The following is a 14,027-nucleotide window of genomic DNA, read 5'->3' as shown; positions in this document are numbered from 1 at the left end:
ATTTTATTCTATTCTTACTGAGAAACAGCTGATTGAAGTTATGCAAATATGGGACAATGTGGCATTCCACCATTCCTGTCTAGTCACAGCCTGGTTTGACGCCCATCAGAGGATGATGTCCATTTTCCTTGCCCCTTACTTCCCCTTTCCTCAACCCCATTGAGGAGTTTTCTCAGCCTGGAGATGAAAGGTCCACAGGAAACTATTGATTTGAAGACATTCATATTAAATATTGATATATTAATTATATTAAGTTGCTGTAAAACGTTGAATTTTCATATAGCTACCAGTCGTGCTTCATTAAGCACACATACTTCTCAAGATTTGTTAAACATCGTTCTCTTGACAGCATTGCTTTAACTGTGTACAAACATCTGATAAACGTTTGTTTAAAAAAAGTGACACATGTAGGCAAATGACAAATGCAACATAGACGTTTCCTAAATGTGTGTTTACTGTAATATTTGACAGGGGACATTTGACAGATGTACAGTATGGCAGATGAAACTCTTAAAAATACATCTTCCAGATGAAAACACATCAGATAGCCGTGTGTGTGTTGAATGTGTGCTATAATGTCATCCATTTGGCCTAAGCTTTTGTCAACACTTTACATTACACACATAAATGCTTATTTTACTAATTTACATAAAGATTTACATAACTGAAGACAATTTTTTTTTTTTGTCTATGATTTAGTAGCATTTTGATCACATAAATGACAGATCTAACATTCAATCTTGTTTGGATGTAACAGGGACCGATGAACACAAGCAGCCTTAAAACGACGAGTTGGGGATGAGTCTGAGGGAAGAACAGGAGACAATGGTAAGGAGAATGCAGAAGACAAAAGGTAGGTAAAATAAAAAGTGAATCCCCAGAAACAGTCCCACGGACCCCCAGCCCCAAACCCCATCTCTGCAATAATAATTAATAAAGGTTGGTTTCTAAAGTACTTCTTCCTGACTCTATGTATTAATGCTCATGGGTAGCCCCTAAATGGGTTCCATTCAGACCTTAACATTAAGTATTTTACTGTTATTTGTCAACAATATTCAAAAAGACATTTTCACCTGGCTATACCCAATGTTTAGATCTGTTGTGGTATTTATGCAAATTAGCACATACGCAATTAAATTATGCACCGTTTGTCCATGTTAACAAACAATAAAAAAAAAACTTGTAATACATTTTTTGTTTGTCTTGATGTACAGTAAGTAATCAACTCAGTAATTTTCATGGTGATATCTAAAGGTTAAAATCTTTACCCTAATCACGTAAGATGAAGAATGAATAGGCGTATGAATAGGCGATATTTGGGTCTTCTTCGAAACTTTCCCCTAATGGGATTCTTCTGAGCTTTTTATTTCCTTACTCAGGACATAGTGAGGATACAAAATCAGTTGAGTTTGCTTCTGTTGCAATTTGTTCAAGGTTGACCCCCATTTTGGCTTAAAATGACTGGACTATAAACAGAAATATAAAGTATAATGATTTTGTCACTACTAATGCAACAGTTAATGACTATGTAAATCGAGTGATTAAAATGAGTGATGTATTGTGAGCACTGAGGAGGAGCCACAGCAGAGTCCTGGAAGTGGACGAGACCCTCCATCACTCCACCGGCCCTTATTGCCTCATCCGGCCCGATGTTACTGTGGGCTCTTCATCCTCAGTGAGACCAGAGCCAGCGAGAGAAAGAAGACACAAGTTTGAGGACCTGATCCGGGAGAGAGCGAGAAGCAACAGAGAGGGAGGAGAGACGATGGCAGGAAATGGAGGAGGAGGAACGTAGAGAAAGAGAAAGACAAGAGCGAGAGGACAGACAGGAATGAGAAGCCCGAAAGATAGAAGAAAGAAGACATCAAGAAGCAACTGAGAGAGAATAAAGGAGAGAGAGGGAGACCAAGGAAAGGGATGAATGATTTCTTTGCCTTCTTCAGTTTATTGTCAAAACATAAAATATTTATTTTATAAAATGTATTTTGATGGAAAGCATCCTCAATAACCATGCATAAACATTATTCTCTCAAAAATACAAACGTGTACATGCATGTTGCTCACATATTATGGTAGCCCTGTTTGTGCTAAATAGAGTGTAATTATACCTTTGCCATTAATATGTTTATAAGCAACTGAAAAAAGCACAAATGTCAGGGCATGTCAGAACATCTCAAGGACCCCAAAAACACCTCAGACCCCAGAGGGTTAAGTCAAATCAAAACATTTCACCAAAGGTCAATGAATCCGTACCAGAAGTGATAGTGCAATGTAGAAGCTAAAGAAAAACCCTCCACCAAACTGCCAGTAATCAGCTGGATCCTTGGAGAATCTGAAGGGGGAACGAAGAAATGATTCACTGAAAAGTCCTTAAAGCAGGATTTTTTTTTTTTAACCATTCATTTAAACAATCTTAAAATTGATTTAAATTTTACAAACGTTTGCCATTATAACATATTCACACAACATGATCAGAGTAATATCATCTTTGAGACTGTTAGTTATATGATTAACAATGTGAACATACACTTAAAGCATGGCAATCCCATCAGAAATGTGTATCATAGCAAGGGAAGCACAAAAAAAGCCAACTGGTACCAAAATCAAGCCATCATATAATTGTACCTGCAGCCGCATTTATCCTGTTATGACACGTCTGAGGGTCTTTCCCTTCATGTTTTCCAGTGAATTAAAGAAAGGACTGATGAAGGTGACATGAATCCCCTTTCAGTGCAAAACTTCAGAAGAAAGACAAAAGGACAAAAGGTTACTCAGACTTTCTATCAGTAAATGTCTTCATTAGATGATGAGAATCATACTCAATACTATATATTAATCCCAGTGTAGGTTTTCGAAACAGTGGGTAAAATTGACTAATAAAAAAACTTACTGTAGTTGGTGGATTTGACTCTCTGTTGGGTGTTCTCCACCGATACAAATCTTATTCCAATGCTTGATCTAAAAAAAATTTAAACAAACATCTTTTCATTGGCAGTTATCAGTGTTTGAAGAGGTTATGTAAACATACTTCTAATGAATAAATAACGGTTTCATCACTTTACTCATTCCCACGCTACAATCATGATGATGCAGTCGCAACAATCTTCAGCAACGCTTGTCTTTCGAAGATGAGACCATCAAGGACCTCAGCATCCTTGATCAGAGTAAATGGCCATCAAACCCCAGAATCCGCCATGGTGAAGAACAAGTTAAGCGACTGTGCAAGCGATTTAACTTGTGCACAGACCAAGCACTGAATGGGATGCAGGACCTACTGGAAGAGCCCAACAGTGAGCCCAATGACCTGAAACCACTCATTAACTGTATGAAAACATTCCCTGTCAGCACAGCAGAGTGTGAGAGGAACTTTAGCCTTATGAACAATATAAGCACAGACAAAAGGGCTGTCCTACTGGTCTCAAACATATCAAACTTAATGATGATTAACATCAACGGACCCCCTACTTCAAAGTTTGATCCTAGAAAGTATACAAGGACCTGGTTGAATGCCTTATATCTTATCATTAATAAATGTAACCAAATTAAAAAGGTATAATGCAGTATGAAAGCTTTAAATAAAGTGTTACTGATATTGTTTTTTGATGTTTTTATTATTGTTTTAATCTAAAACTTTAGAGTGTGTGTGTGTGTGTGTGTGTGTATGTGAATGTGTTGTGTTTGTCTCCTGCAGCTGGTCCCACAGTGAAGCCCTCAGTGTCTCTGCTGCCGCCCTCTTCTCTGCAGATCTCTGGAGACTCAGCCGCACTGCTCTGCCTGCTCAGCTCTTACTCTCCACAGGGGGCGCTGGTGAGCTGGACACTGGACGGGTCAGAGGTCACCGAGGGGGTTCTGACCAGCGCAGAGAGCCAGCAGGACGGCCGCTACAGCCGCAGTAGCGTCCTGACCCTCAGCAAAGCACGCTGGGAAGAGGGAGAGCTGTACGTCTGCAGAGTAACACATGATGGAGCTCCTCATGAGGTCTCGTTCCACAAGAGCTCTGAGTGCTGATGTTTCTCTCCTGAAGATGAGCCGTATCTGAGTGTCCTGTGTCAGGCAGGATTCACATGAGTCTAGTGCTGCAGCTGTAGTGATTTACAACTCAATACTGAAAGAGTGTGTGTGTGTGTGTGTGTGTGTGTGTGTGTGTGTGTGTGTGTGTGTGTGTGTGTGTGTGTGTGTGTGTGTGTGTGTGTGTGTGTGTGTGTGTGTGTGATCTTTCAATCTGCTGTGTTTGCTGCAACATTCAATAAAGCTTCTCAACAAGTTCACTTTGTGTCTGACAACATCATTCAACTAACAGATGAAGATGCAGGTGCTTTTCAGAAGGTTGATGTAGCAGTAAATGTCAAATAAAGCTCTTGGGGTTTGAACATGGTCTCTGGAGACAGAGCTGCTCTATTCTGAGAGGATCACAATCACTCCACCCTGACAATGCAAATGGAGTTTTCAGTCTCACTCTTTGATTGGTTACAGGATCTGGACTGGAACACTTTCACTTCTGCTTTAGTGAAGCAGCGCAGACAAACTGATCATTTATAGGAGATTATAAAGTTTAGAATATAAAAATATCATAAAAAAAGATCAAGATCAAGAATCAGCCGTTCTGACACTAATTGTTACATAATCATTACATTTATAGACAATGGTGTAAATATATATGAAAATGTTATGAAAATCATAACTAATACATGACCACAAATGAAGAATTAGTGTGTTGTTAATAAATGTTTATATCATAGTGTATTTGTTCATTGTTCATACATGTTTATATTAAAGTGTATTTGTTAATTTTATAATAAAAACCCTTGGTTGAATGTGTGTTTCACTGCCAGTTTCTGCCCAGCCGACTCTCAGCCAGATCTGTCTCACAGTGCCTGGGCCAGACCTGGGCCATATCAGTCAATAAGAGTCGCTTTACAGGGTGTGGGCCACATCTGGGCCAGAGGAAGCTCTGTGTGTCCATGTTCAGTGTGTTGGGCCAGTTTTGGGCCGGGGACCCAGCCAGAAGTGGAGGTGGGCCAGGCAAAGTTTGCTATCTGGCCTGCTGTTATCAACTCAAAAGTGAACCAGAAACATGTTGCTCTAGTGATGGAGAAACAAAGCTTTTAGAAACCATTGAACCGATTGATTTGCATAATGATTCACTGTATTGAAGCTCTGGAAACGCCACACGCTGGTCAGAACAGCGGAAACTCAGCATAAAAACACCTTTTACACACCAAATGCAAATGTTTTATTTAAAGTCTAATCTATTCAATGCAATTAGCAAATCATCTAATACCAGTAAATATGAAATGTCTTTATAATATGTGTTAGTTTATTAAATTGAAGGGCTTGTTTTGTTTGTTTTATGGAGAGCTTGGTAATCAGACCAATTAGACACTTTTAACTATAACTCCTTTTTTATTATAAAAATGTGTCAATAAACATTAATATTTAAAAAACTGATCTGAGATCAGGTAAAATGAATTAGACAGTGGTTCATGGGTTCACAGAGATCATCGCCCCCTAGTGACGAACCAGTGACATTTGGAAACAGTAATGACATGAAGCCAGTGCTGCCAGATTTGGGCAGTTTTGAATGTGATTGTGCTGGTAAACATTGGTTTGGCGGTTTTCAAACACCTACATTTTATAGACTAATTGGTTAATAAACAAAACTCAAGTGTGCATGTAGTCCATAAAATCAGTCATCATGATGTGTAAATACACCGGCCCACTGCAGATCTGATTCAGCCAATCAGAGATCAGCAATCAGACGTGATCATTCATGACTGACGGGTTTTTAGTGAGATCATTTGTAGCTGTATATTCGAGTGATCACTATGTCAAAGTGGCATAAATATACAGTTGTATCTACAGTAAAGAGTGGGAGAGTGACCCAACTCTCTAAACGTGGATTACACCTGGTGGGACTCGAAGGCTCTTTATGAATATAACTGTAACTCTGAGAGCACAGTTGAATGACTTCATTGAAATGGAGTATGGGACTATGACTCCTGTCCATCATCATGTGCACACTGGCCTGATCAGGACATCTGCAACTTCTAAACCGTCCAGACTGTGCTCTACTCGTCCCGACCGCTGCTGGAAGAGGTGTCAATCATTCATCAGTTTCGGCTGTGCTAATTTCTGTTATGATCTACAATGTGCACTACAAGAAAGAAGTACTCGTTCTGTTTAAAGTTAAAGCGCAACACAAAGCTAAGCTCATTATTATTATTGTACTATTATTTACTATTTTCGGCTTTTAATGTGTGTGTGGCTTTTAAAGTCTGTTAATTTCTAGAAATGAAGTTCACCCGCAGGAGAACCGCCTAACTCATCTCCGGAAGAAACTAGTGGTGAAGGATGGAAGTGCAATTAAAGTGATTACCTTTCCTACAGTTCGATTACATCGTTGTGGCAAGTTTTACAGGAACAAGCACCACTCACATTTTCTCCACATTTGTGTCCAGTTTAGTAAGAGATATAAGATTGTGTTTCATGTTTACTTACATCATAATAAATGAATAAAGTCTGTGAAAGGTTTGATATTGTGTAGTTTGTGATCCTCCATCAGCAGCTGCAGTTTCTCTCAGCTGTATCAGTGCAGTCACTGTGACGTCTGACTGACAGAGGTTTTTGTACGACTCTTTATCACTGTGTGAACACTGGACCACTGCTGTGATAACTCTGACAGTAATAATCTCCTGTATCTTCAGTCTGGACTCCACTGATGGTCAGAGTAAAATCTCGTCCAGTACTTGCTGTTCCACTGCCACTGAATCTAGATGGAGTTCCAGTATTACGGCTGCTTATCCAGTAAATCAGGAGTTTAGGAGCTTCTCCAGGTTTCTGCTGATACCAGTGTAAGTAGTCGCTGTATATTCCTACATCTATATTACACTCTATTGTTGCTGTTTGACTCTGTTGGACAGTTTTAACTTCAGGTTGAGTCAGAGTCACTCCTCTGGATTCTGAAGAAGAGAAAAGAAAAACTATTAGTGTTTAAAACTATTATCATCATATACTTTTACAAAAACACCAAAACCAGAGTCAGTTTTTACATCTTACCTTGAATAAACAGTGCAATGGTCCAGATGAAGATGTTGATTGTGTTCATTGCTGTAGTTTAGTCTTGTGTGATGATGAAGATTGTGTTCTGCTCTCAGTCATGAAGTGTTAAACTCACAGCACTATAAACACTCTCAGAGCACTGAAGCATGTGCTGACAATGCAAAGTGACTCTCTCTATTTAAATCATTATCCTGAAGACTGTAGATCAGTCACAAACACATTATCAAACAACTTCCTCATGTTGAGAAATGCTAAGCTATTATACACACAATTCTGAAGAGTCTATTGACAGAATCATACATATTATTGATTCAGTCATTATTAATATTTACATTGCACTTATTTAACAACTGACGATGAAACTATTGATTTGAAGACATTAATATTAAATATTGATATATTAATTATATTAAGTTGCTGTCAGATTTTACATTTTCATATAGCTACCAGTCGTGCTTCATTAATGTATTTTTCGGTTTGGTCTAAATGACCATTTGAATTAACATAAGCAATATTCTATGGATTATTTTGCAATATCTCAACTATGTCCTGTTACTGAGTGGCTCATCATATACTGGGGGTTTTGCGGGTTTTGCACTAAAACATTTTTAACTGTCAAATGACTGGCAGCAATGGCTTAATTACAAACACATTTAATAAAGAGTTAACACATGCTCAAGACTGTAAAACAAGTTTTATTTTGGAAAACAAAACAAAAAAAAGTCTAAAAATACTTTCTAAAACAGATGAAAAACATCTCAAACTTTAACTTTATTAACTTTAAAATGATGTTTTCGATGTAATGTTAAAAACCTGTAGAAGTAGAAATCTAAATGGAATATTTAAAGACAGTTTTTGTTCAATTACAGTAAACCTTAAATTAAATACAACATTTCATATTTAAAATGAACAATAAGAAATGTTTTTAAATTCTCAGTAAAGTGTGAATCCTTGTGCAGTGCTCGACAGAGTCCCAGCCTTCCTCTCGCTCCCTCTTCACTTCTCCTCCGCTGTCTGCACTGTGTAAATAAAAGCAAAAACCCTGAAAACTGAATACAAAATAAGTCATGTACAAGAATTTCACTTTACAGTTCAATTACAGTCGGGTAGAAAACAAAGTCTACAACACTATCCATTCTAAAACACATATTTGATGTATTCAGATGTAAATTTACAATATCAACCATTTATTCACCAGCAGTTCTTCAGATCCCCAAGGTGGAACTGAGTTATTTTTATATTACTCCATGTGTCAGTTATGGTTACTATCATCATAAGGTCATGATTTCATCTTTAAAACAGACGAAGAAATCAACAAATGGTGGTGTTGAGCCGAGAGGGTTGTGGTCTGTTGTTCTTTAGCTTATATCTTTCAATGCAGGTTTATATTGTTTCAACAATTGTCGCCTGACCCCTGGGGGCTCCGTATATATCTGATAATATTTGTGGAGAAACATTACAATGTTTTAATTCAGAATCCTAACTATACATTGTACTTATTAAATGTTTTTTTTTATTTATTTTTTTATTAAATTAAGTAAAATCAAAACATATCACAAAAGGTCAATGAATCCGTACCAGAAGTGATAGTGCAATGTAGCAGCTAAAGAAAAACCCTCCACCAAACTGCCAGTAATCAGCCGGATCCTTGGAGAATCTGGAGGGGGAACGAAGAAATGATTCACTGAAAAGTCCTTAAAGCTTTAAACAATCTTAAAATTGATTTAAATTTGACACACATTTGCCATTATAACACATTCACACAACATGAACAGAGTAATGTCATCTTTGAGACTGTTAGTTATATGATTAAAATGTGAACATGCACTTAAAGCATGGCAATCCCATCAGAAAAATGTGTATCATAGCAAGGGAAGCACAAAAAAAGCCAATTGGTACCAAAATCAAGCCATCATATAATTGTACCTACAGCCGCATTTATCCTGTTATGACACGTCTGAGGGTCATTCCCTTCATGTTTTCCAGTGAATTAAAGAAAGGACTGATGAAGGTGACATGAATCCCCTTTCAGTGCAAACCTTCAGAAGAAAGACAAAAGGACAAAAAGTTACTCAGACTTTCTATCAGTAAATGTCTTCATTAGATGATGAGAATCATACTCAATACTATATATTAATCCCAGTGTAGGTTTTCGAAACAGTGGGTAAAATTGACTTATAAAAAACGTACTGTAGTTGGTGGATTTGACTCTCTGTTGGGTGTTCTCCACCGATACAAATCTTATTCCAATGCTTGATCTAAAAAAAATGTAAACAAATATCTTTTCATTGGCAGTTATCAGTGTTTGAAGAGGTTATGTAAACATACTTCTAATGAATAAATAACGGTTTCATCACTTTACTCATTCCCACGCTACAATCATGATGATGCAGTCGCAACAATCTTCAGCAACGCTTGTCTTTCGAAGATGAGACCATCAAGGACCTCAGCATCCTTGATCAGAGTAAATGGCCATCAAACCCCAGCATCCGCCATGGTGAAGAACAAGTTAAGCGACTGTGCAAGCGATTTAACTTGTGCACAGACCAAGCACTGAATGGGATGCAGGACCTACTGGAAGAGCCCAACAGTGAGCCCAATGACCTGAAACCACTCATTAACTGTATGAAAACATTCCCTGTCAGCACAGCAGAGTGTGAGAGGAACTTTAGCCTTATGAACAATATAAGCACAGACAAAAGGGCTGTCCTACTGGTCTCAAACATATCAAACTTAATGATGATTAACATCAACGGACCCCCTACTTCAAAGTTTGATCCTAGAAAGTATACAAGGACCTGGTTGAAGACCCACCGTACTGCCTCTCTGTGAAAACCCCTGCAGAGAGCAAGTGTGTCTGCAATATACTGGAGTACAGGGGTAGACAGGCTTTTGACAGGTTTAAAAACCTGCACTGACTATACATTCAAAATCAGTTATTTGTTATTTCATATTTATGAAATTGCGCTACTTACCTCCTGAAGTTAAGTCCCTTGAGCCAAAAATATAAGCACTTATTTAGAAACCCTGCATGAGTATATCATTGTGGTTTTCATGAAAATGTTGTAAAATGTATATATTTTTGTTATATATATTGTTATGTTTTAACATTGTTTTGAATATATTGTTGAATTCTTTGAATGATGATGATGATGATATTTTAATGTTAAAATAAACTAATCTAATATGATATATTTAAGATGAGGTAAGTGTGGCAGGATGGACTGTGGTTGTATTCAGTCCCTCCTCCCCATTTGGTTATATTGGCTTTATTCTTTCTAGCCGGTTTACGATTGGCTCGTGGTGGCCAATCATGTCAGGAGGAGCATGTTATAGCTCGAACGTAACCCCTGGTCGTGCGTGACGCTGGAGGCTCGTGTTGTTTTGGTTCACCCAGTTTTTGGTGGTGTCGCAGGTATGTAGAGGTCATTTGCAAATGTTGGGCTGTTGCTGGTTTGCTTGGGGTTTATGTGGGATTCGATTTTCCATATATTCCTTGCTTTGTTGTGGCTACCCCGTTTTCCATCGGATTGAACGGAATAACGTGTTACTTCTGACTCGCGTACTGCGCATTGCCTGCGAGATTCGTGTGTCAGCGTGCTGTTGCTCAGGTAAGTTGTTTTCCATTTGGGCTATGTGGTTGCCTTATTTGGGTGGTAGCTTAATATAACTATTATTGTGTGTTTTAGGGATAGCCACCATAGCAAGGAAGCGTTTGCGGCCTGCCTTGGGGCAACTGCTGCTTTGCTTTGTGCTGTTAATGTCTCCCCTATGTGCAGAACTTTGTTTCGCCGAGTCCAAGTTAATGGACTGAGTGCATTTTTCAAAGAAATTGCATCAAAGGCCACTTGTGTGGCCGACTCCGTAGGCGTTTCTCAATGTCAAGGAAGGATCCTTGGAAGCCAGAATTTCGAGGATGCTACGTCATCGACATCCGTCTAAGGACTGTTCCAATGTCGAGGATCCTTGGAATTTCCACCAAGGACTGAGTCCTTCGTTCGAAAAATATCCCATATACAGGAAAGGATGCATATGTGTAGCCTTCGCGCTCTCAAATCACCCACAATCCTATGCGCGCAGCTTTGCTATCTTGTTCAAAAAATTCAAAATGTTGGACGTTAACGGAGTCGGAGCGTTAACGGATCAATATGCTTTCAAATGTAAATATATTTACGTTACCAAACATTTGTTTTAAAAAATAATTACATCCATTATGTTATGGGTCAAATTGACCCGCACTGTTTAAACACACTTAACAGTCAAATAATCAATATGATTAAAAAGGAGTTTATTGATTTAAAAACGATTATATTGCCTGAGTGAACAGAACTGCGTCCATAGCAACGCTCTGTTTTTCATTTTCACTGACGTAATGACGCACTGACGTGCACTTGCTAGCCTGTTCCATTTACGTGTTCTCCGAATGCTAAAGAGGAGCCTCGCCTAGCCTCTGAAGGAAGTGACTTGGAAGGACCAGTCCTGCCAAGGAAGTATCCTTGACATTGAGAAACACCTCGAATCTGCCCTCAGATTCAGTTATCCACGGATGAATGTGTTTGTTATGTGATTTAAATGTGATCGTTTGAGTGGGTTGTGCGTCCTTGTTTCTTAACGGTTATTTCATTTGTCTCGTTTGTTTGTCTATTTCATTTATTAGCCTTACGGTTGTTTTGTAAAGTTATTTCATTCGCCTTTTTTGGTTTATTTCATTTATCAGTATTGTTGTTTTGTTTTCATTTGCCTTGTTGGTTTGTTTCATTTATCAGTACTACTGTGTTTTGTAAAGTTATTTAATCTGCTATTTTGTTCATTTCATTTATTAGCATTATTGTCGTTTTGCAATGTTATTTCATTGTTCCTTGGTTTATTTCATTTGATTAGTATTACTGTTGTTTTGTAACATTTCATTTTCGTTGTTGTTGATTGTTTACTTACTTTATCAGTACTGCTGTTGTTGGTAAAGTTATTTTTTTTTGTTATTGTGGTGTTAGTCTGATTTCTGGTGTGAAATTATGATCTGTAGTTAATCTTGTTTATTCTGTCCTTGTTATATGTGGAGGAGTTGAGTGCTGACGGTGGGGACGGCGTGCTCGAGGTGCTGGGCCCTCTTTGGTGTGCAGTGTTGGTACCTTCACAGTGTGATTGTTGCTGTGCTGGTTGTGTGGTTGCGCACGTGCGTTGGGGTGGATTATTTGGATACTCATCCCCGAGTTGCTGGATGCCCACCAGTAAGCCTCAAGCTCGGTCTTGTGAGTGTGCGTGTGTGAGAGACTCCATGTCAGGACACTGATTCACACATCCTCGTGTGCTATTTATTATGGTGTTTTATTGATGATGATGAATTGTTCAATCTCCATTGGATTGCTGTGAATTTAGATATATTGTGATATGGTATTGACTCTACCCAGAGTGTAGTGTTTTAGGAATATGCTGACGTCAGCTTTCAGAGTGTTTACTATTGTTGCTGTGAATTTTTTGTGAATTTGATCAATACCATTTTTTTTTTTTTTTTTTTTTTTTTTTTTTTGTATGGAACCATTTCTCTGTTTGTTCAGTGCTCGAACCTGATTATCTAATTCTATAGAAGCCTTGGTGGTTACTTCCAGTTCCCCGGGTTAGATCTCGGGGTGGCGTAGTCGAATTGCATTACTGCCGCTGCTACATAAGCATGGTGTTTCAGTCAGAGATTAGTTTATTTTTACTGGCCCACAGACTATAGGAATTGAGACAACTAAATAATTATGAATTTTGAGTGAACTATCTCTTAGAACAGCTGATTTGCAACAAATAGTGTAAACTTATAATGGCGGCACACTCTGGCCTACACTATCTGTTGCAAATCAGAGATAGTTCACAAAATAAACTACTGGCTCAGACTATTTGCAAGGTGAGAGACTAGTGGTCCAATTTTCATGTGTGGATGGACTAAGGAATAGTCACTCAAAATACATAATTATTTAGTTGTCTCTTCCTATAGTCTGTGGGCCAGTATTAATTGCAAAAACTGCACCTCTTCTGTGGCTAATATTAATTTCATAATGATCCTTTCTCCGTGAAGTCAAGCAGCAAAAGTTAAGTGATAATGTGCAAATACTACTGGCCCATTTTGGGGTGAACTAATATACAAGACTAGTCTTACATGTCACTGTTTATAACACAGAGCGTTCATCCTTTGCTGGGACGCTTAAAAAAAAAATAATATTGGGGACAAAAATTAAAGAGTATAAAGAGTATTTCTCCAGGCACCACTACATCACTGCGAACTGGATTAATGTATTTTAGCATAAAGAAAATCTTATATCATATTTACCTTTAAGGTCTTTAGAAACTTTGAACTAAACATTGATATTGTGTAGTTTGTGATCCTCCATCAGCAGCTGCAGTTTCTCTCAGCTGTATCAGTGCAGTCACTGTGACGTCTGACTGACAGAGGTTTTTGTACGACTCTTTATCACTGTGTGAACACATCTTTACTGTCGATATAGTGATTACTCTGACAGTAATAATCTCCTGTATCTTCAGTCTGGACTCCACTGATGGTCAGAGTAAAATCACTGCCAGATCCACTGCCACTGAATCTAGATGGAGTTCCAATATTACGGGTTGTTGCTGTATATATGAGGAGTTTAGGAGCTTCTCCAGGTTTCTGTGAGTACCAGGCTAAATAATTACCACCTAGTACTCTACTGCTGGTTTTACAGTTTATTCTGACTTCTTCTCCTGGTTGAACTGCTGGTATTGATGGACTCTGAGTTACAGTGATCTGTCCTCTACACTCTGAACACAAACAAAAATGAAAATTGTATATATGATGATATACAGTATATGTTTATATATTTTAAGAGAACTAATAATTGTTGTAAAAACTGTATTACACAAACCTTGAATAAACAGTGCAATGGTCCAGATGAAGATGTTGATTGTGTTCATTGCTGTAGTTTAGTCTTGTGTGATGATGAAGATTGTGT

At 38.2% G+C, this 14,027-nt stretch overlaps 2 long non-coding RNA genes across 3 annotated transcripts; both read right to left on the bottom strand.

Moving 5' to 3' along the window:
• Nucleotides 1-1,938: 1,938 nt before the first annotated feature.
• Nucleotides 1,939-4,420, bottom strand: LOC309490608. The gene is made up of 3 exons (XR_014202759.1): nucleotides 2,891-4,420; nucleotides 2,626-2,738; nucleotides 1,939-2,332 (listed from the first exon to the last, which is right to left on the bottom strand). It is a non-coding gene; the product is annotated as an uncharacterized lncRNA (long non-coding RNA).
• Nucleotides 4,421-7,887: 3,467 nt separating this feature from the next.
• On the bottom strand, nucleotides 7,888-13,363 carry LOC309490597. 2 transcript variants are annotated; one of them, XR_014202742.1, is made up of 4 exons: nucleotides 9,250-13,363; nucleotides 8,986-9,098; nucleotides 8,638-8,716; nucleotides 7,888-8,078 (listed from the first exon to the last, which is right to left on the bottom strand). It is a non-coding gene; the product is annotated as an uncharacterized lncRNA (long non-coding RNA). The 2 variants fall into 2 exon arrangements; XR_014202743.1 differs by having other exon boundaries at nucleotides 8,990-9,098.
• Nucleotides 13,364-14,027: the final 664 nt, after the last annotated feature.

The sequence above is a fragment of the Leuciscus leuciscus genome, assembly GCF_965113295.1.
Source record: "Leuciscus leuciscus genome assembly, chromosome: 25".
Lineage (NCBI taxonomy): Eukaryota > Metazoa > Chordata > Actinopteri > Cypriniformes > Leuciscidae > Leuciscus > Leuciscus leuciscus.
The sequence above is the reverse complement of the archived record's forward strand: the minus strand, read 5'-3'. Positions and strand labels throughout refer to the sequence as shown.